The sequence below is a fragment of the Lissotriton helveticus genome, chromosome 5_1, assembly GCF_964261635.1.
Source record: "Lissotriton helveticus chromosome 5_1, aLisHel1.1, whole genome shotgun sequence".
In the NCBI taxonomy this organism is placed as follows: domain Eukaryota; kingdom Metazoa; phylum Chordata; class Amphibia; order Caudata; family Salamandridae; genus Lissotriton; species Lissotriton helveticus.
The window spans coordinates 755,697,674-755,719,529 of NC_136065.1; the positions used below are offsets into that span (position 1 = coordinate 755,697,674).

Below are 21,856 nucleotides of genomic sequence, written 5' to 3' on the forward strand. Positions count from 1 at the left end.
TTACTATGCAATCGCCCCGAAGGGCGCAGGGGTCCCTTGAGTGAGCTGTCCATCATCCTGTAACTTTTTTAGGATGGCGCCGGCAAGCTGCCAACGACATCCTAAAATAGTTACTAAATTAGCTTCATCAGGAAGCACTAATAGATAAAATAAAGCAGGTGCTCGAGCACCTGCTTTATTTTATCTATTAGTGCTTCCTGTTGAAGCTAATTTAGTAACTATTTTAAGATGTCGCTGGCAGCTTGCCGGCGCCATCCTAAAAAAGTTACAACAACTTCAAGCTTGAAGGCTTGAACTTTTGCCCCCCGGATCCGCCGCTCGCGGATTTGCGGATTTTCGGTAAATTTGCGGGAGTTCGCGGATTGCGAATTTACCGAAAATTCGCAAAATCCGCGAGCGGAACGGATTTTGTGCTCATGCTTAGTCCTTTGTTCCATCTGAAGGGTTGTGCTTTGTAACTCCTGTCATTGCATGCGAGGTCTTCACCCTTCTGGGACCTGCAGATGTGCGGCTGTGGATCTATCTCTCGTCTGGGATCTGCTGATGCCAGAGTCCCTTGAAGCCTCTGCCCCTTGGATTTCCACGGGCTGGTGTGAGGTGGTCAGTTCCTTTGTTTCTAGATGCCTGAGCACTCCCGCCAACCAATCTTCCGCTCAACCCCAGAGGTAGGTGTTGCTAATAGTCCAGCCTGCTCCCACCTGCGATCGCTTTGGGGATGGAGTCCTCGTTGGTAGACGTCTTTATTCTGTGCCACTGATGTTCTTCCCAGGCCTTGTGCTCCGATGCACTCTGATGTTCCAGCGGGTGTACAGTCATAATATCGAGTCTTTTATTTCGACTGGACAGAATATCGAGTAAAAAATATAGAATGGACATAATATCGACTAGACATAATATAGACAACAAAAATATCGACTAGAGAAAATTAATATCGAATAGAATGGACATAATATCGAATCAAAAATATAGAATGGACATAATATCGACTAGACATAATATAGACAACAAAAATATCGAATTTAAGGTAAGTTAATAATAATTTTAATTTTTTGTGTAATATAAGTCTGTAGCGGGTTGTGGGTTTATAGGGGAATAGGGTGGGAAGTAATTTAATTCTAATTAATTAAATATGTTAATTTATTTATTAATATCTATTTAGAATTAATTGTTAATTAATTATTAATTGGTAATTAATTAAAATATAATTGGTAATTAATTATAATTGATTAATTGATAAATATTTTAATTTTAGTAATTTATTTTCTGTAGCGGGTTGTGGGTTTATAGGGGAATGGGGTGGGAAGTAATTTAATTATAATTAATTAAATATGTTAATTTATGTATTGATATTTATTTAGAATTAATTGTTAATTAATTATTAATTGGTAATTAATTAAAATATAATTGGTAATTAATTATAATTGATTAATTGATATATATTTTAATTTTAGTAATTTATTTTCTGTAGCGGGTTGTGGGTTTATAGGGAAATAGGGTGGGAAGTAATTTAATTATAATTAATTAAATATGTTAATTTATTTATTGATATTTATTTAGAATTAATTGTTAATTAATTATTAATTGGTAATTAATTAAAATATAATTGGTAATTAATTATAATTGATTAATTGATAAATATTTTAATTTTAGTAATTTATTTTCTGTAGCGGGTTGTGTGTTTATAGGGGAATAGGGTGGGAAGTAATTTAATTATAATTTATTAAATATGTTAATTTATTTATTGATATTTATTTAGAATTAATTGTTAATTAATTATTAATTGGTAATTAATTAAAATATAATTGGTAATTGAAAATAATTTATTAATTTTTCAATTGTAAATTAATTTATTGTTAATAGGTAATTAATTAGTATGAGTAGGCAATTTTTATAATTAAATAATTTTATTTTGTATTTATAAATAAATATTTAATATTTGTATACACTTTTTTAATATTTTAATTATTTGTAATTGGTATTACTATTTATGTTATTTATATATATTTGTGAAGTATTTACTTTCCCTACTATTGCACTCTCTGAAGTTGGAATAGTAATTTTAACCCCTACGCTATCCAACACTTTCCCTACTGTTGCACCCACTGGAGTGGGTATGCAACGTTTACAACGCTACTTTTACTATGCACTACCATTACAACAAAACTTTTAAATTGCAAAAACTTTTACAACGCATACATTTACAAAGCATGTTTTTAAAACGCAGATACCGTTACAACGCATACTATTACAATGTAAGTATTAGTAAGTATATAATTATTTTTAAAAGGTTATATGTTTGGGATTTTGGGTAAAGGGGTATTTTTAGGGTTCAGGGTCAGTTTTCAGTTTTTGGGTAAAGGGGTATTTTTAGGGTTCAGGGTCAGTTTTCAGTTTTTGGATAAAGGGGTATTTTTAGGGTTCAGGGTCAGTTTTCAGTTTTTGGGTAAAGGGGTATTTTTAGGGTTCAGGGTCAGTTTTCAGTTTTTGGGTAAAGGGGTATTTTTAGGGTTCAGGGTCAGTTTTCAGTTTTTGGGGTAAAGGGGTATTTTTAGGGTTCAGGGTCAGTTTTCAGTTTTTGGGGTAAAGGGGTATTTTTAGGGATCAGTGTCAGTTTTCAGTTTTTAGGTAAAGGGGTATTTTTAGGGTTCAGGGTCAGTTTTCAGTTTTTGGGTAAAGGGGTATTTTTAGGGTTCAGGGTCAGTTTTCAGTTTTTGGGTAAAGGGGTATTTTTAGGGTTCAGGGTCAGTTTTCAGTTTTTGGGTAAAGGGGTATTTTTAGGGTTCAGGGTCAGTTTTCAGTTTTTGGGGTAAACGGGTATTTTAAGGGTTCAGGGTCAGTTTTCAGTTTTTGGGTAAAGGGGTATTTTTAGGGTTCAGGGTCAGTTTTCAGTTTTTGGGGTAAAGGGGTATTTTTAGGGTTCAGGGTCAGTTTTCAGTTTTTGGGGTAAAGGGGTATTTTTAGGGTTCAGGGTCAGTTTTCAGCTTTTGGGGTAAAGGGGTATTTTTAGGGTTCAGGGTCAGTTTTCAGTTTTTGGGTAAAGGGGTATTTTTAGCGTTCAGGGTCAGTTTTCAGTTTTTGGGGTAAAGAGGTTTTTTTAGGGTTCAGGGTCAGTTTTCGGGCAAAGGGGTATTTTTAGTGTTCAGGGTCAGTTTTCAGTTTATGGGTAAAGGGGTATTTTTAGGGTTCAGGGTCAGTTTTGGGTTTTTGGGGTACAGGGGTACTTTGTAAAAATAAAGTAAAATTACATTTAAATTAAATTTATTTAATAAAATTAAATTATATTAAATTATATTGTAATATTTTTTATTAATTTATATTCAAAACATTATTATATACTTACCAATACTTAAGTTGTAATGGTATGCGTTGTAAAGGTATATGCGTTGTAAAATCTTGCGTTGTAAATGTATGCGTTGTAAAAGTTTTGTTGTAATGGTAGGCGTTGTAAAAGTATGCGTTGTAACGTCATACATCCCTGGAGTGGGAATAGTAATTTTAACCTCTACGCTATCCAGCGCTTTCCCTACTGTTGCACCCACTGGAGTGGGAGTAGTAAATTTGACCTCTACGCTATCCAACACTTTTGCTAATGTTGAACTCACTATAGTTGTAACAATAAATTTTAAACATTTTCTAAAATGTTATATATGTTTATTTAATAATATGTTTATATATATATATATATATATATATATATATATATATATATATATATATATATATATATGTGTGTGTAATTTTTGGTGATATAATTTTTTTAATTATATAAATTATTTATTAAAATTACATTTTTTTATTAATTATTTCTAAGTTTATATTAAATATATTTATTACTATATTAGTTTTAACTTAATTTTAAGACATTTAAAAAAATCGATATTTTGACAGTCTATATTTTTGTAAGTCGATATTTTGGAGTCGATATTTTGGTACTTACCTGTTTGAAGATAGGGAGTCGATATTTTGTCAATCGATATTTTTGACTCGATATTTGTGTATCTCGATATTTGTGTCGTCGATATTATGTCAGTGATCCGTTCCAGCGCATGTCACCTTCCTCTTCCGGTGTGTGTGTTGACTTGGCACACCTCTTTTCTTCTCCCTGGACGTTGTTATTTCTGGTGGCGACATGCCACTCAATTCCCTTCTTCTCTTTCTTCTTCCTTTTGCGACGTGGTCGGTCCTTCTCCTCTTATCTTCATCATCCAGGCCATCTCCATGTGGCGTGCACTCCACATGTGTCTCCCTGGTTGTGTCCTACCCCTAGGACAACACTTGCTTGTCTTCTGCTGACCGGACCAGGCGTCGCACCTTTCTTCCTGTTGATATTATCAGACTCTTTCTTGGTCCTGTCCATAGACCTCTTCACACGTTCCCAGTTGGTCTTCCTCCTTCTTTCCTTTTCCTTTTCCGCTGCGACGTAACCTGGGGCGATCTCCTTTCATCTTCTCTGGCCGGGCTTCCTCTTGCAGCGCGCGCTGTCTGCACGCGTCTTCCCGGTCTTGTCCTAGTCCTAGGACACTGTCTTCTTTTCACTCGAACCGCCAGAGTTCGCATCGCAACCTTCCAATCATCTTCAGTTTTTCTCTGTTTACTTGTGATGTCGAAGTTCGTTGGTCCATGTCCGCGGACCACGTCTTAGTTGAACTTCTTGGACCTCTTGCCAGTCCACTCTGCCAATCTCTGGCAGGCTACCTTCAGTCCACGTGTCGGACCTCTTGTTGTGTGGATTCTCGCTGACCTCTACTTCGGTCACCTCCTGTTGCAACCTTCCCGTGGGTTGGCTTCTTTGCTGGGGCGACCATCTGGCTGGTCGGCTTCTTTGCTTGGGCGACCATTTGGCTGGTCGTCTTCTGGGTGCGACCATCAGACTGGTTGGCTTCTGGGATGCGTCACGCCGTGTGACCGTCCGTGTCACCTGTCCTACGCTATAGTACTCCATGCATTCTTCTCGCTCCTTGCGGTGGCGTCTTGTCGCCACGTGGCGCGCATTCTGGGCCTTTATGCTTCTGTTTCTTCGGATACTTGCTGCGTACATCTTCAGTGGCTTCTTCGCTTTTGGCGCTGTCATGTATCATCCACGTCCGGGGTACCTCTGTGCACTGTCCCTTTTGCATCCTGCTTGTTTGCTCTGCTGGCTGTGGCGGCAGCACAATCCTTGTCGGGGTGGATGCAGTTTGTCCACTTACTTCATCCTTGTGGCTGTGAGACGTTCTTGTCTCACTCTGGCACATCTGCGTGCTGTCCTTTGTTTCTTGGTGCGTGATTAGTTGCAATCTTTCCTTGACGTGAGTGTGGGCAGATTGCTGCCTTTTGTAGCCTCCTTGCTGCAGTCCTTCCTTGGCTTGTCGTAGGCTTGTTTATTTTCATTTGCTGTAGTACTGAAAAGGTCCACTAGATGGCAGGGGAGCTCTTTTGCAGGCATCGGCCGTCTTTCCCTTGCTCTGGGTCTTTCTTATTTGTTTTTTTTGTTTTGCCGGTGCTTGGCTGTGAGCTGCGTGGTGTCCTGAGGCCTCAGGCCAACCTGGTGCTGGACTGCCTTGCTGGGGCTGCAGGTGGAGGGACACACGTCGCCAGAGGGTTCCTTGGAGCCTTGGTGAGTCACTTCCCCCTCTGCAGCCGGACTATTCCTCCGTAGTGGGATAGTCTTAATTTTTCATTATCCCAGGACGTGCAGGGGCTTGATGTACGTACGATGCTCAGTGCTTGGGTGTAGTTGGTTAAGGGGGGCTCGTGGTGAATGCGGGTGGGCTCCGCTTTGTGCACTTATACATGGGGTGCTTTACTACCATTAGTTTGCAGGCACCGCAGCGCTTCCCTCCATCAGAGCAGCTTCACTCACGCTGTCAGTTCCGTCTTTCTCACCTCCCTCCAGTCTTGCCTCCTTGCACTTTAGCGCCCACCGGCATCCTGCCTCCTTAGTTCTGTGAGGGCTGCTGGGGCTGGCACGGGCTGGTGCCGCTCCGCAGGGCCGCCGGCCACACGCTTTCTCCTTCTCTTATCTTTGGTGGCGATAGCCGCCTACAGACATTTCGGCTTCGCTGGCCTTTTGATCGGTTCCCCCCCCCACCGTGGCGGGTTCACACGCGCTGCACAGGGGGTGGGGATGTGATGACGCTGCTCTGAGGAGCCGCGGGTGGGCTCCGCTTTATTCACTTGTGCCTGGCAACCCATGGCCTTGGGAACCGCCTGGGCTGACTCTCTGTTGGCATCGGTCTGCTTGGCCTCGGCAGCTCTGCACACGCTGCAGTCTCTTCTCGGGCAGGCACCATTAACCCCTGCTGCTCTCTCGCATGCACGCTGCTGACTCAGCGCCATCTCCTCAGTCCACCACCCGCCCCACCGCAGCCTCGCGCGCTTCACACGCTGCACGGGTGGGGGGCTGGTGTCGGTGTCCCTTTCAGCATTTCCCCGGGTGCGCACTTGGCTGGACGAACCTCCGGCTTCTTCATACTGCACCCACGAGGGCTCACCTCATGCCCCGGGGATTTTCACAATGTCCACGCACGGGGTGGGCTCCCAGTTGGCCTCATCATATGCGGGGTCACTTGCGGGCCTCTTCATCCACACTTGCGGTGGGGGGTCGCTCTGATGCAGGTGGGTTCGCTCAGCTTCCACACGGTGGGGGTCACTCTCTCGCGGCCAACACGGGTGGGCTCCGGTCGGTCCGCTCCTCTTCCCCACGGCGCTGCCACGCAGGTGACCGGTCCATTATGCATGCAAGGTGCGGGATCGGCTCCCGGTCACCTCGTCCTCACCCTGGGGCTTTGTACATGCTTCGCAGGCTCTCGGGCGCGGTCCGTGCCAGCTTCTGGGGGTGCCCTGGACACGGGAGGCTTTCTCCCCCTTTCTCCACAATTTTTGTTTTCAGCTGTGGCACGCGTGGCACAGCTTCCGCCTCGTCGCCAGTGTAGAGTCGGGCGCTAGGCCCGCATGCTGGTTAAAGATTGAGACACAGACACAGTAAAGTAACTGGTTGCAACTGGCCCAGAGCACGTGCGCTCGGCCACTTTTATTATTCCTGCGTCACCTGACCAGTGACGTCAGTGGTGCGTGGATGCACAGTGTAGGGCATACTTAAAAACACTGGTGTGCTGACTGCACGTCACTACAATGGGTACAACGGGCATCTTGTGCATTCAAGTCCTTCCTTTGTGTCTGGGTCAGTAATTCATATATATGGCCCCTATTCTATAGTATTGCATAACTGCCTCAATAATCAGGATCTTCTCCATTGCTTTTAGTTAATTTTTCTTTCTAGAAAGAAAGTCCCTGATCTGTAAAAAACGTAAAAAAATCCCTCTTTGGTAGTTTGTACATCTCCTGCAGTTCTGTAAATGAGCAAAGCTGAGTATTGTTATATAAATCTCCTTGTAAACCAATACATTTCTGTTTCCACATTTCCACCTTTCCACCTTTCCATCACTAAATCTTTGAAAATAGTAAGTAGTAAGGAGCTAGCAGAAACTGGTGTATAAAAGTTTATTTTAGGAATTTTCGTTCGTCGTTTAAGCTGGGACCATATTTTATGGGCAGTTTTTAATACCTTGAATCCCTTTTCTACCTTGACGCTGCCATTGACCTTTGTTTGCTGCACTTACCAGTCTGTGGGGACTGCAACTCTTCACCTGGGGACATCCTGCTGCTGAATTCCGCCTCCAGTAACGCGGTGCCGGGGACTACATCACCCAGAGTCCCTCCCCGGAGCCTGCATCGCATCACCAGAAAGTGCCAGAAGGCGCTTTAAATCCGCTTCAGGGCTCCCGCAGCACGGGTCCCTTTTCTACCTTGACACCGCCATTGACCTTTGTTTGCTGCACTTACCAGTCCGTGGGGACTGCAACTCTTCACCTGGGGACATCATGCTGGCGAATTCCACCTCCAGTAACGCGGTGCAGGAGACTACATCACCCAGAGTCCCTCTGTGGTGCCTGCATCGCATCACCAGAAAGTGCCAGTATGCGCTTTAAATCCGCTTCAGGGCTCCCGCAGCGTGGGTCCCTTTTCTACCTTGGCGCTGCCCTTGACCTTTGTTTGCTGCACTTACCAGTCCGTGGGGACTGCGACTCTTCACCTGGGGACATACTGCTGCCAAATTCCGCCTCCAGTAACGCGCTGCCGGGGACTACATCACCCAAAGTCCCTCTGTGGCGCCTGCATCGCATCACCAGAAAGCGCCAGGAGGCGCTTTAAATCCGCATCAGGGCTCCCGCAGCGCGGATCCCTTTTCTACCTTGATGCTGCCATTGACCTTCGTTTGCTGCACTTACCAGTCCGTGGGGACTGTAAACCTTCACCTGGGGACATCCTGCTGCCGAATTCTGCCTCCAGTAACGTGCTGCCGGGGACTACATCACTCAAAGTCCCTCTGTGGCACCTGCATCGCGTCACCAGAAAGCGCCAGGAGGCGCTTTAAACCCGCATCAGGGCTCCCGCAGCGCTGGTCCCTTTTCTACCTTGACGCTGCCATTGACCTTTGTTTGCTGCACTTACTAGTCCGTGGGGACTGCAACTCTTCACCTGGGGACATCCTGCTGCCGAATTCCACCTCCAGTAACGCGCTGCCGGGGACTACATCACCCAAAGTCCCTCTGTGGCGCCTCCATCGGGTCACCAGAAAGCGCCAGGAGGCGCTTTAAATCCGCTTCAGGGCTGCCGCAGCGCGGGTCCCTTTTCTACCTTGACGCTGCCTTTAACCTTTGTTTACTGCACTTACCAGTCCGTGGGGACTGCGACTCTTCACCTGGGGAAATCCTGCTGCCGAGTTCTGCCTCATGTAACACGCTGCCAGGGACTACATCACCCAAAGTCCCTCGGTGGTGCCTGCATCGCATCACCAGAGAGCGCCAGGAGGCGCTTTAAACCCGCATCAGGGCTCCCGCAGCGCGGGTCCCTTATCTACCTTGACGCTGCCATTGACCTTTGTTTGTTGCACTTACTAGTCCGTGGGGACTGCAACTCTTAAACTGGGGACATCCTGCTGCCGAATTCCGCCTCCAGAAACGCGCTGCCAGGGACTCATCACCCAAAGTCCCTCTGTGGCGCCTGCATCGCGTCACCAGAAAAGCACCAGAAGACGCTTTAAATGTGCTTCAGGGCTCCCGCAGCACGGGTCCCTTTTCTACCTTGACACTGCCATTGACCTTTGTTTGCTGCACTTACCAGTCCGTGGGGACTGCGACTCTTCACCTGGGGACATCCTGCTGCCGAATTCTGCCTCCAGTAACACGCTGCCGGGGACTACATCACCCAAAGTCCCTCGGTGGTACCTGCATCGCATCACCAGAAAGCGCCAGGAGGCGCTTTAAACCCGCATCAGGGCTCCCGCAGCACGGGTCCCTTTTCTACCTTGACACTGCCATTGACCTTTGTTTGCTGCACTTACCAGTACGTGTGGACTGCAACTCTTCACCTGGGGAAATCATGCTGTCGAATTCCACCTACAGTAACGCGGTGCCGGGGAATACATCACCCAGATTCCCTCTATTGTGCCTGCATTGCATCACCCGAAAGCGCCAGTAGGTGCTTTAAATCCGCTTCAGGGCTCCCGCAGCGCTGGTCCCTTTTCTACCTTGACGCTGCCATTGACCTTTGTTTGCTGCACTTACCAGTCCGTGGGGACTGCAACTCTTCACCTGGGGACATCCTGCTGCCGAATTCCGCATACAGTAACGCGCTGCCGGGGACTACATCACCCAAAGTCCCTCTGTGGCGCCTGCATCGCATCACCAGAAAGCGCCAGGAGGTGCTTTAAATCCGCATCAGGGCTCCCGCAGCGAGGATCCCTTTTCTACCTTGATGCTGCCATTGACCTTCGTTTGCTGCACTTACCAGTCCGTGCGCACTGCAAACCTTCACCTGGGGACATCCTGCTGCCGAATTCCGCCTCCAGTAACGCGCTGCCGGGGACTCATCACCCAAAGTCCTCTGTGGTGCCTGCATCGCGTCACCAGAAAAGCACCAGAAGGCGCTTTAAACCCGCTTCAGGGCTCCCGCAGCATGGGTCCCTTTTCGACCTTGACACTGCCATTGACCTTTGTTCGCTGCACTTACCAGTACGTGTGGACTGCAACTCTTCACCTAGGGAAATCATGCCGCCGAATTCCACCTCCAGTAACGCGGTGCCGGGGACTACATCACCCAGATTCTGTCTATTGTGCCTGCATCGCATCACCCGAAAGCGCCAGTAGGTGCTTTAAACCCGCTTCAGGGCTACTGCAGCGCTGGTCCCTTTTCTACCATGATGCTGCCATTGACCTTTGTTTGCTGCCCTTACCAGTCCGTGGGGACTGCAACTCTTCACCTGGGGACATCCTGTTGCCGAATTCCGCCTCCAGTAATGCGCTGCCGGGGACTACATCACCCAAAGTCCCTCTGTGGCGCCTGCATCGCATCACCAGAAAGCGCCAGGCTGCGCTTTAAATCCGCATCAGGGCTCCCTCAGTGCGGGTCCCTTTTCTACCTTGATGCTTCCATTGACCTTTGTTTGCTGCACTTACCAGTTCGTGGGGGCTGCAACTCCTCACCTGGGGACATCCTGCTGCCGAATTCCGCTTCCAGTAATGCGGTGCAGGAGACTACACTACCCAGAGTCCCTCTGTGGCGCCTGCATCGGGTCACCAGAAAGCGCCAGGAGGCGCTTTAAATCCGCTTCAGGGCTCCCGCAGCGCGGGTCCCTTTTCTACCTTGACGCTGCCCTTGACCTTTGTGTGCTGCACTTACCAGTCTGTGGGGACTGCGACTCTTCACCTGGGGACATCCTGCTGCCGAATTCTGCCTCCAGTAAGCTGCCGGGGACTACATCACCCAAAGTCCCTCGGTGGTGCCTGCATCGCATCACCAGAAAGCGTCAGGAGGCGCTTTAAACCCGCATCAGGGCTCCCGCAGCGCGGGTCCCTTTTCTACCTTGACGCTGACATTGACCTTTGTTTGTTGCACTTACTAGTCCGTGGGGACTGCAACTCTTCACCTGGGGACATCTTGCTGCCGAATTCTGCCTCCAGTAACGCGCTGCCGGAGACTCATCACCCAAAGTCCCTCTGTGGCGCCTGCATCGCGTCACCAGAAAAGCACCAGTAGGCGCTTTAAATCCGCTTCAGGGCTCCCGCAGCACCGGTCCCTTTTCTACCTTGACATGGCCATTGACCTTTGTTTGCTGCACTTACCAGTACGTGTGGACTGCAACTCTTCACCTGGGGAAATCATGCTGCCGAATTCCACCTCCAGTAACGCGGTGCCGGGGACTACATCACCCAGATTCCCTCTATTGTGCCTGCATCGCATCACCCGAAAGCGCCAGTAGGTGCTTTAAATCCGCCTCAGGGCTCCCGCAGCGCTGGTCCCTTTTCTACCTTGAGGCTGCCATTGACCTTTGTTTGCTGCACTTACCAGTCCGTGGGGACTGCAACTCTTCACCTAGGGACATCCTGCTGCCGAATTCCGCCTCCAGTAACGCGCTGCCGGGGACTACATCACCCAAAGTCCCTCTGTGGCACCTGCATCGCGTCACCAGGAAACGCCAGGAGGCGCTTTAAATCCGCATCAGGGCTCTCGCAGTGCGGGTCCCTTTTCTACCTTGACGCTGCCATTGACCTTTGTTTGCTGCACTTACCAGTTCGTGGGGACTGCAACTCTTCACCTGGGGACATCCTGCTGCTGAACTCCGCTTCCAGTAATGCGGTGCAGGGGACTACACTACTCAGAGTCCCTCTGTGGTGCCTGCATCGGGTAACCAGAAAGCGCCAGGAGGCGCTTTAAATCCGCTTCAGGGCTCCCGCAGCACGGGTCCTTTTTCTAACTTGCCGCTGCCATTGACCTTTGATTGCTGCACTTACCAGTCCGTGGGGACTGCAACTCTTCACCTGAGGGCATCCTGCTGCCGAATTCCGCCTCCAGTAACGCGGTCTTGGGGACTACATCACCCAGAGTCCCTCTGTGGTGCCTGCATCGCGTCACGAGAAAGAGCCAGGAGGCGCTTTAAATCCGCTTCAGGGCTCCCGCAGCGCGGGTCCCTTTTCTACCTTGACGCTGCCATTGACCTTTGTTTGCTGCACTTACCAGTCGGTGGGGACTGCAACTCTTCACCTGGGGACATCCTGCTGCCAAATTCCGCCTCCAGTAACGCGCTGCCGGGGACTACATCACCCAAATTCCCTCTATTGTGCCTGCATCGCATTACCCGAAAGCGCCAGTAGGTGCTTTAAATCCGCTTCATGGCTCCCGCAGCGCTGGTCCCTTTTCTACCTTGACGCTGCCATTGACCTTTGTTTGCTGCACTTACCAGTCCGTGGGGACTGCAACTATTCACATGGGGACATCCTTCTGCCGAATTCCGCCTCCAGTAATGCGCTGCCGGGGACTACATCACCCAAAATCCCTCTGTGGTGCCTGCATCGCATCACCAGAAAGCGCCAGGAGGCGCTTTAAATCCGAATCAGGGCTCCCGCAGCGCGGATCCCTTTTCTACCTTGATGCTGCTATTGACCTTCATTTGCTGCACTTACCAGTCCATGGGGACTGCAGACCTTCACCTGGGGACATCCTGCTGCCGAATTCCGCCCCCAGTAACGCGCTGCCGGGGACTCATCACTCAAAGTCCCTCTGTGGCGCCTGTATCGCGTCACCAGAAAAGCACCAGAAGGGGCTTTAAATCTGCTTCAGGGCTCCCGCAGCACGGGTCCCTAATCGACCTTGACACTGCCATTGACCTTTGTTCGCTGCACTTACCAGTACGTGTGGACTGCAACTCTTCACCTAGGGAAATCATGCTGCCGAATTCCACCTCCAGTAACGGGGTGCCGGGGACTACATCACCCAGATTCCCTCTATTGTGCCTGCATCGCATCACCCGCAAGCACCAGTAGGTGCTTTAAATCCGCTTCAGGGCTCCTGCAGCGCTGGTCCCTTTTCTATCTTGACGCTGCCATTGACCTTTGTTTGCTGCAATTACCAGTCCCTGGGGACTGCAACTCTTCACCTGGGGACATCCTGCTCCCGAATTCCGCCTCCAGTAACGCGCTGCCGGGGACTACATCACCCAAAGTCCCTCTGTGGCGCCTGCATCGCGTCACCAGAAAGCGCCAGGTGGCGCTTTAAATCCACATCAGGGCTCCCGCAGTGCGGGTCCCTTTTCTAGCTTGACGCTGCCATTGACCTTTGTTTGCTGCACTTACCAGTTCGTGGGGACTGCAACTCTTCCCCTGGGGACATCCTGCTGCCGAATTCCGCTTCCAGTAATGCAGTGCAGGGGACTACACTACTCAGAGTCCCTCTGTGGTGCCTGCATCGGGTAACCAGAAAGCGCCAGGAGGCGCTTTAAATCCGCTTCAGGGCTCCCGCAGCACGGGTCCTTTTTCTAACTTGCCGCTGCCATTGACCTTTGATTGCTGCACTTACCAGTCCGTGGGGACTGCAACTCTTCACCTGAGGGCATCCTGCTGCCGAATTCCGCCTCCAGTAACGCGGTCTTGGGGACTACATCACCCAGAGTCCCTCTGTGGTGCCTGCATCGCGTCACGAGAAAGAGCCAGGAGGCGCTTTAAATCCGCTTCAGGGCTCCCGCAGCGCGGGTCCCTTTTCTACCTTGACGCTGCCATTGACCTTTGTTTGCTGCACTTACCAGTCGGTGGGGACTGCAACTCTTCACCTGGGGACATCCTGCTGCCAAATTCCGCCTCCAGTAACGCGCTGCCGGGGACTACATCACCCAAATTCCCTCTATTGTGCCTGCATCGCATTACCCGAAAGCGCCAGTAGGTGCTTTAAATCCGCTTCATGGCTCCCGCAGCGCTGGTCCCTTTTCTACCTTGACGCTGCCATTGACCTTTGTTTGCTGCACTTACCAGTCCGTGGGGACTGCAACTATTCACATGGGGACATCCTTCTGCCGAATTCCGCCTCCAGTAATGCGCTGCCGGGGACTACATCACCCAAAATCCCTCTGTGGTGCCTGCATCGCATCACCAGAAAGCGCCAGGAGGCGCTTTAAATCCGAATCAGGGCTCCCGCAGCGCGGATCCCTTTTCTACCTTGATGCTGCTATTGACCTTCATTTGCTGCACTTACCAGTCCATGGGGACTGCAGACCTTCACCTGGGGACATCCTGCTGCCGAATTCCGCCCCCAGTAACGCGCTGCCGGGGACTCATCACTCAAAGTCCCTCTGTGGCGCCTGTATCGCGTCACCAGAAAAGCACCAGAAGGGGCTTTAAATCTGCTTCAGGGCTCCCGCAGCACGGGTCCCTAATCGACCTTGACACTGCCATTGACCTTTGTTCGCTGCACTTACCAGTACGTGTGGACTGCAACTCTTCACCTAGGGAAATCATGCTGCCGAATTCCACCTCCAGTAACGGGGTGCCGGGGACTACATCACCCAGATTCCCTCTATTGTGCCTGCATCGCATCACCCGCAAGCACCAGTAGGTGCTTTAAATCCGCTTCAGGGCTCCTGCAGCGCTGGTCCCTTTTCTATCTTGACGCTGCCATTGACCTTTGTTTGCTGCAATTACCAGTCCCTGGGGACTGCAACTCTTCACCTGGGGACATCCTGCTCCCGAATTCCGCCTCCAGTAACGCGCTGCCGGGGACTACATCACCCAAAGTCCCTCTGTGGCGCCTGCATCGCGTCACCAGAAAGCGCCAGGTGGCGCTTTAAATCCACATCAGGGCTCCCGCAGTGCGGGTCCCTTTTCTAGCTTGACGCTGCCATTGACCTTTGTTTGCTGCACTTACCAGTTCGTGGGGACTGCAACTCTTCCCCTGGGGACATCCTGCTGCCGAATTCCGCTTCCAGTAATGCAGTGCAGGGGACTACACTACCCAGAGTCCCTCTGTGGCGCCTGCATCGGGTCACCAGAAAGCGCCAGGAGGCGCTTTAAATCCGCTTCAGGGCTACTGCAGCACGGGTCCTTTTTCTAACTTGACGCTGCCATTGACCTTTGTTTGCAGCACTTACCAGTGCGTGGGACTGCAACTCTTCACCTGAGGACATCCTGCTGCCGAATTCCGCCTCCAGTAACGCGGTCTTGGGGACTACATCACCCAGAGTCCCTCTGTGGTGCCTGCATCGCGTCATGAGAAAGAGCCAGGAGGCGCTTTAAATCCGCTTCAGGGCTCCCACAGCACGGGTCCCTTTTCTACCTTGACGCTGCCATTGACCTTTGTTTGCTGCACTTACCAGTCCGTGGGGACTGCAACTCTTCACCTGGGGACATCCTGCTGCCGAATTCCGCCTCCAGTAACGCGCTGCCGGGGACTACATCACCCAAAGTCCCTCTGTGGCACCTGCATCGCGTCACCAGAAAGCACCACAAGGCGCTTTAAATCCACTTCAGGGCTCCCGCAGCACATGTCCCTTTTCTACCTTTACGCTGCTATTGACCTTTGCTGCACTTACCAGTCCGTGGGGACTGCAACTCTTCACCTGAGGACATCCTGCTGCCGAATTCCGCTTCCAGTAACGCGGTGCCGGGGAGTACACTACCCAGAGTCCCTCTGTGGCACCTGCATCGGGTCACCAGAAAGCGCCAGGAGGCGCTTTAAATCCGCTTCAGGGCTCCCGCAGCACGGGTTCTTTTTCTACCTTGACGCTGCCATTGACCTTAGTTTGCTGCACTTACCAGTACGTGGGGACTGCAACTCTTCACCTGAGGACATCCTGCTGCTGAATTCCGCCTCCAGTAACGCGGTCTTGGGGACTATATCACCCAGAGTCCCTCTGTGGTGCCTGCATTGCGTCACGAGAAAGAGCTAGGAGGCGCTTTAAATCCGCTTCAGGGCTCCCATAGCGTGGGACCCTTTTCTACCTTGACGCTGCCATTGACCTTTGTTTGCTGCACTTACCAGTCCGTGGGGACTGCAACTCTTCACCTGGGGACATCCTGCTGCCGAATTCCGCCTCCAGTAACGCGCTGCCGGGGACTACATCAGCCAAAGTCCCTCTGTGGCGCCTGCATCGCGTCACCAGAAAGTGCCAGACGGCGCTTTAAATCCACTTCAGGGCTCCCGCAGCACGGGTCCCTTTTCTACCTTGACACTGCCATTGACCTTTGTTTGCTGCACTTACCAGTCCGAGGAGACTGCAACTCTTCACCTGGGGACATCATGCTGCCGAATTCCACCTCCAGTAACGCGGTGCCGGGGACTATATCACCCAGAGTCCCTCTGTGGCGCCTGCATCGCATCACCAGAAAGCGCCAGCAGGCGCTTTAAATCCGCTTCAGGGCTCCCACAGCGCGGGTCCCTTTTCTACCTTGATGCTGCCATTGACCATGTTTGCTGCACTTACCAGTCCGTGGGGACTGCAACTCTTCACCTGGGACATCCTGCTGCCGAATTCCGCCTCCAGTAACGCGCAGCCGGGGACTACATCCCCTAAAGTCCCTCTGTGGTGCCTGCACCACGTTACCAGAAAGCGACAGGAGGCGCTTTTAATCCGCATCAGGGTTCCCGCAGCGCGGGTCCCTTTTCTACCTTGACGCTGCCATTGACCTTTGTTTGCTGCACTTACCAATCCGTGGGGACTGCAACTCTTCACCTGGGGACATCCTGCTGCCGAATTCTGCTTCCAGTAAAGCGGTGCCGGGGACTACTCTACCCAGAGTCCTTCTGTGGCCCATGCATCGGGTCACCAGAAAACGCCAGGAGGCGCTTTAAATCCGCTTCAGGGCTCCTGCAGCGCTGGTCCCTTTTCTACCTTGACGCTGCCATTGACCTCTGTTTGCTGCATTTACCAGTCCGTGGGGACTGCAACTCTTCACCTGGGGACATCCTGCTGCCGAATTCCGCCTCCAGTAACGCGGTTCCGGGAACTACATCACCCAGAGTCCCTCTGTGGCGCCTGCATCGCATCACCAGAAAGCGCCAGGAGGCGTTTTAAATCCGCTTCAGGGCTCCCGCAGCGCGGAATGCGCGCGGGCGTGCCCGGGCGAAGCCCAGGCCAAGGGCGGGCCCATCCGCACCCGTCAGAGACTGACAGAGACTGGACTGGGCCACCCCTCTGATATTTGGACATTGGTAGCTTTGTGGTAAGCCTACATCCCTGTATTGTTTATTGCCTCTGTGTACCCTCAAGTGACTTGTGAATTAATAAGTTAGTCCTCCCTACTTCCTACACAGATGGCAGGATACCACCGTCCGAAGTGAATGGTTGCACTAGGTGTAATGCGTCTGTGGATTACACCAGGTCACTCTCTAATCCTATGGTAAACAACGGGGCGGATATAATTGAGGGTGGAACACGGGCTAGTGCTGAAAACCAAGGGAATACCTTTGGCAATCAACATCGACATTCAGCACATCACAGGACAGGTATCCAATCTGGAAAGGTAGTAGTATACAGCCCTAAAGCCACAGACTTAATACCGAATAGTGATGTTTTACACCCACCCCCTGCCTCATGTCCTTATGTGATAATCTTAGCTTGAGTTCCGGTCCTCAGAAGAAATCAGAATGAGAATTGGGTTAATTTAAGGAATAAGATGGTTGACTGGTTAGCAAAGTTCAAGCAATTTAATTTATTAAGAATTGAAGACATTATAATGGTGCGCAGGATAGGGTGGGTGGGAGAATTGAGGAAGAACATCAAGGGTGTTTGTGTGGTGATAAATTTCAGACGGCTGCAGATGGTTAGGGATATTTTAGCTACCAAAGAGGAAGTTCGATCTAGGAACACTAGTGTTTGTTTACTCCCACTGGGGTACTTCTATAGACCGATGGGCAGGGAAAATATAAATGGTTTCACTCTTTAATAGATTTGAGGGATTGTCATCCTTAGAAGCTTTAGATTGACATTTAAAGTATTCATATGATAGAGCGGATGCTCTGGTAATATCCCAGACTAATGATTTTATGGTCCGACTTTTGGCCTTGGAACCATCTAGAGTAGAAGTTCTCCAATGTGATTAATTAGTGGATGGGTGTAATGAAACCCCAAACCTAGAGAAAGCAGGGGAAACCCAGAATTTACAAGTTTCTAGCACTGAGGTGCAGACAGACATGCCAATAGGAAGTCATGATCTCAACTCACCCAATAGAAATATTGGAAGAGGGCTACTTTTTAATACGGACCTGTGCAGAAACTCCGAAATATGTCTCACCTCGTGGAATATATCAGGCCTAAACAGTAACATAATCGATATACCCTGGAATGAATATATAGAACAGAGTGACATTACTCGTTTACATGAGACCTGGTCATTAGAAACACCCCACAGTGTTGGCTTTAAAACATTTAGTGAGGACGCCAGCCCCTCAGTAAAGGAAGACCCTCGGGGGGTTTGGTGATATGGATAAGGATTTCTTTGAAAGTCGATATCATCCCACTAAATGTACCATCTCGAGATATGCTGGGATTAAAGTTGATCTCACGGGATGGAGAGGTTTTGTTTCTATTTAATATCTATAATAGACCAAGTCCCACTAATCAAGAATCAGCAGTAAGGAGACAGCTCGGATCTCTTTTTGACACATTAGGACATAAACCCAGGATAATAATTGGAGGAGACTTCAATTGTAATTTCCAACCTGTATTGGGCTTTGCTAATATATTCGATGATGAAGATATGGCAAATAATATTCCTGCTGTAGAGAGCGATAAGGAGGTGAACTGCACAGTAGCAGTGGTCCAAATTTTGAAGTTCACAACGAGACATTGCCTGGAAGCATGCAATGGTCGTCAGCCTTCCGATAGACCAAATGCATATACATTCTGCAGAGGTAGTTCCCGGTCCAAAATAGACTATATAATGGTGACACTAGGTTTTTGGTCGCATGTGCTTGATTTAAAAATTGATCCCAGAATGGAGAGTGACCATCGCCCTTTACGGCTGACAGTATCATCGAAGTTTTTCATTCCATTACAAGATGGTAATAATGGAATTGATACCACTGAAGGCGGAATTATATTAAGTAATAATCATTGAGCTGTAAAGTGGCCGTATATTCTAGGGAACACCAAAGCTATGACTAGTATTTATACTATTTTTGCAGATACCATTACACCATTTTTAGAACAACCTGGAGATAAAATCCCGATGCTAGATCTGCATGTCGCATTGGTAGATGCTTTAAGCCCCGTTTTAAGTAATATACCGAAAGAGGGGAATGTTGGAACTAACTATACGAACAATTTTTGGAACCCCTGGTGTAATAAGAATTGCCGGGCAGCTAAGAAAGAGCTTATCCAGGCAGTTAAAAGTAATAGTATAACTGCAATAAGGAAAAAAGGTATAATGACAAGCAGACCCTGGAAAATGCAAGGAAATCATGGGATGACGAAATTTAGTTTGATCTTATTAGCGTGGCTAAAGCCATGAACCAGGCAGGTTTTTGGAATTTGATAGCCAAAGGGAACAGAACAGGAAGGACATCGAAAGATTTATTTCTTGATGAAAACACCTGGGTGGCATACTTTTCTGGTATTTACTCAGAAACTAATGGTAAGCAATTTGTGGTAACAAAAGATATGGAGAATGTCGCTAAGGCTTCCAAATTGCATTTCAGTCTAAAAGAAACCTTATTAGCAATTGAGCTAGTTAAATCAGGCAAAGCACCAGGACCAGATAAAATTCCTGGTGATATTTTAAAGCACGATGTTGGAGTCTGGGGACCCTATGTAAATTATCTTTGTAATGCGATCGTTGATTTTGCACCAATAACGGACACATGGAAAGGGGCTGAAATTGTTAAATTTTTTAAAAAGGGCAATCGGCATGATCCAGCTAATTATCGCCCCATTAGCCTGATTGATATCACACAAAAAAAATGTTGCTAGACACATTTTAAGTAGAGTAACTGTATGGATGGAAGAGGGTGAACTACTTTTGAAATACCAAGCTGGGTTTAGGAAAAAAGCTAGTATAATAGATCGTTTTCAGATTTATGTGCATATGTTGGAAATATACAACCATAAGGAAAGGCAGTTTATATATTGCCTTTGTAGATTTAAAGGCTGCATTCGACTTGGTACCCGGGAACCTGTTGTGGGATTCTTTGAAATGTCTAGGGGTTCCAGCCGAATTGCTTGTCCAAATAATTAGGCTCCACAATGGAAATCTTGCCAAAGTAAGATGGGGGCCTAGAGGTGAACTTACTAAGGAAATATCAGTAATAAGGAGAGTACGACAAGGGTGCGTATTGACGCCCACTCCCTGTATGCAAATGATATCCCCCAATATTTGGAAGGTTGCAATAATGATTCACCTAGGTTGGGAGGCAAAGTAATACTAGCATTATTATTTGCTGATGACACTATTTTAATCTCGCAAAACCCTCAGGGACTCCAAAATTTGATGAATTCTTTTAATTTGTATTGCATTAAGAAGGGCCTTGAAATAAATCTAAGCAAGACTAAATATATGTCCATAAATCCACACAGATCTTTCAAAAGGAACTTAGAGGTAAATCATCAGAGATTAGAGTACCTACAAAGTTTCAACAATTTAGGAATCACATTAGATACGAAACTGACTTGGAAGCCACAACTGGAAAAAAATAGAATAATTCTGCTCCAAAATTCCACTCCCATTTTAAAAAAGCATGGGGGGAGTATTTCAAGGGCAGTGTCCCCTGCTCTAGAGGTTTTTAAATCCAAGGCCCAATCAGCTGCCCTATATGGAGCAGAAATATGGGGGCCTCACTGTAAACGGAACTTTGAAGTGGGAGAAAATAATTTATTTCGGAAACTGTTAACTCTCCCATGTAGGACACCTCTGATTCCAGTTGTTATGGATTTAAATTTTAAGCGAACAGACAATCATGCTTTATTACGCCCCCTCTTATTTTGGGTGAGGATTTGGTCAACATCGGAGCCCATATACTATAAAGAAGGTCTCAAAGAGATCATGAATATTGGTCAAACCAAGACTATTCCATGGCTCCAACACGTGCTAACGTGGTTAGAATAGATAGGCCTGCTTCATTTTTGGGATGAGCCATCTGAATTGACCATGGCATGTAGCAAGCTAGTAAAGACATCCTTTTGGGCTTACATTAATGCTAATGTGCTACACAATTCTAGCATGGGTCCTTTAACATCAAGATTCCTTCCATTTAAAGATATCGCCCAGTTTGAACCATTTCTAGACGAGGTACGTTCCCAACTAGCGTAATCTTTGTTTCTGAAATTCAGATAAGGGGTCCTACAAACAAATGCCAACAAATCTAGATGGGGAAGTAACTGTGATGATAGAAGTCATGAACATTGCACGTTATGCACAAATGTGGTTAAGGGAGATGACTTACTCATATTATTCTTTTGCCCTCAATACAAAATCCTGAGGAAAAAATTGATCAAACCTCTCTGCAAAATTCTGAATGTTAGACACTGCAGAGAGGCTGAACGTATATTGAGGACAGCCATAACACAATTGGTGGTCTTTAGTGTAAGCAGATTCCTATTTAATGTGAATATTATAAGAGCAAAAATTAGATTGAAACTGTAACAGTCAAGAGTATACTATACTTTTGTGGAGAAGTGTGGGTCAATGGTTAGAGCGGCAGACCCTGATGCAGAGGTCTGGCCCGGGACCAGGGTTCAATTCCCGCCTCGGCAGGTCTTTGACTCAATCTCCCCGGACCTGATAATTCTCGCCTCGGTGCCTAGTCTAATCATGGGTCCCACTCTGTGACTCTGGGCAATAGCTTGCTTAATCTCCACAACAGCCCCAGCAGCGCTTGGATGCCTGGCTTCACCTTGGGGGTGCCCAGGAGTGGACATTTCACATGGAAAAGCCAGGAAGGGTTCCACAGCGGTATGAGTGCAGCGCCGAGATGCCCCGTCGCGTGGGCAGCCGTGCGCTTTACAAATACAACACATTCACATTTACATACTACTGTAGTAAATATTTTTATATAA

The 21,856-nt window shown here is 48.4% G+C and overlaps 1 protein-coding gene across 1 annotated transcript in view; it reads right to left on the reverse strand.

The window, feature by feature from the left end:
- Positions 1 to 21,856, reverse strand: part of MYOZ1 (myozenin 1) — a 516,347-nt gene that overhangs the window by 52,895 nt on the left and 441,596 nt on the right. The window lies entirely within an intron of this gene.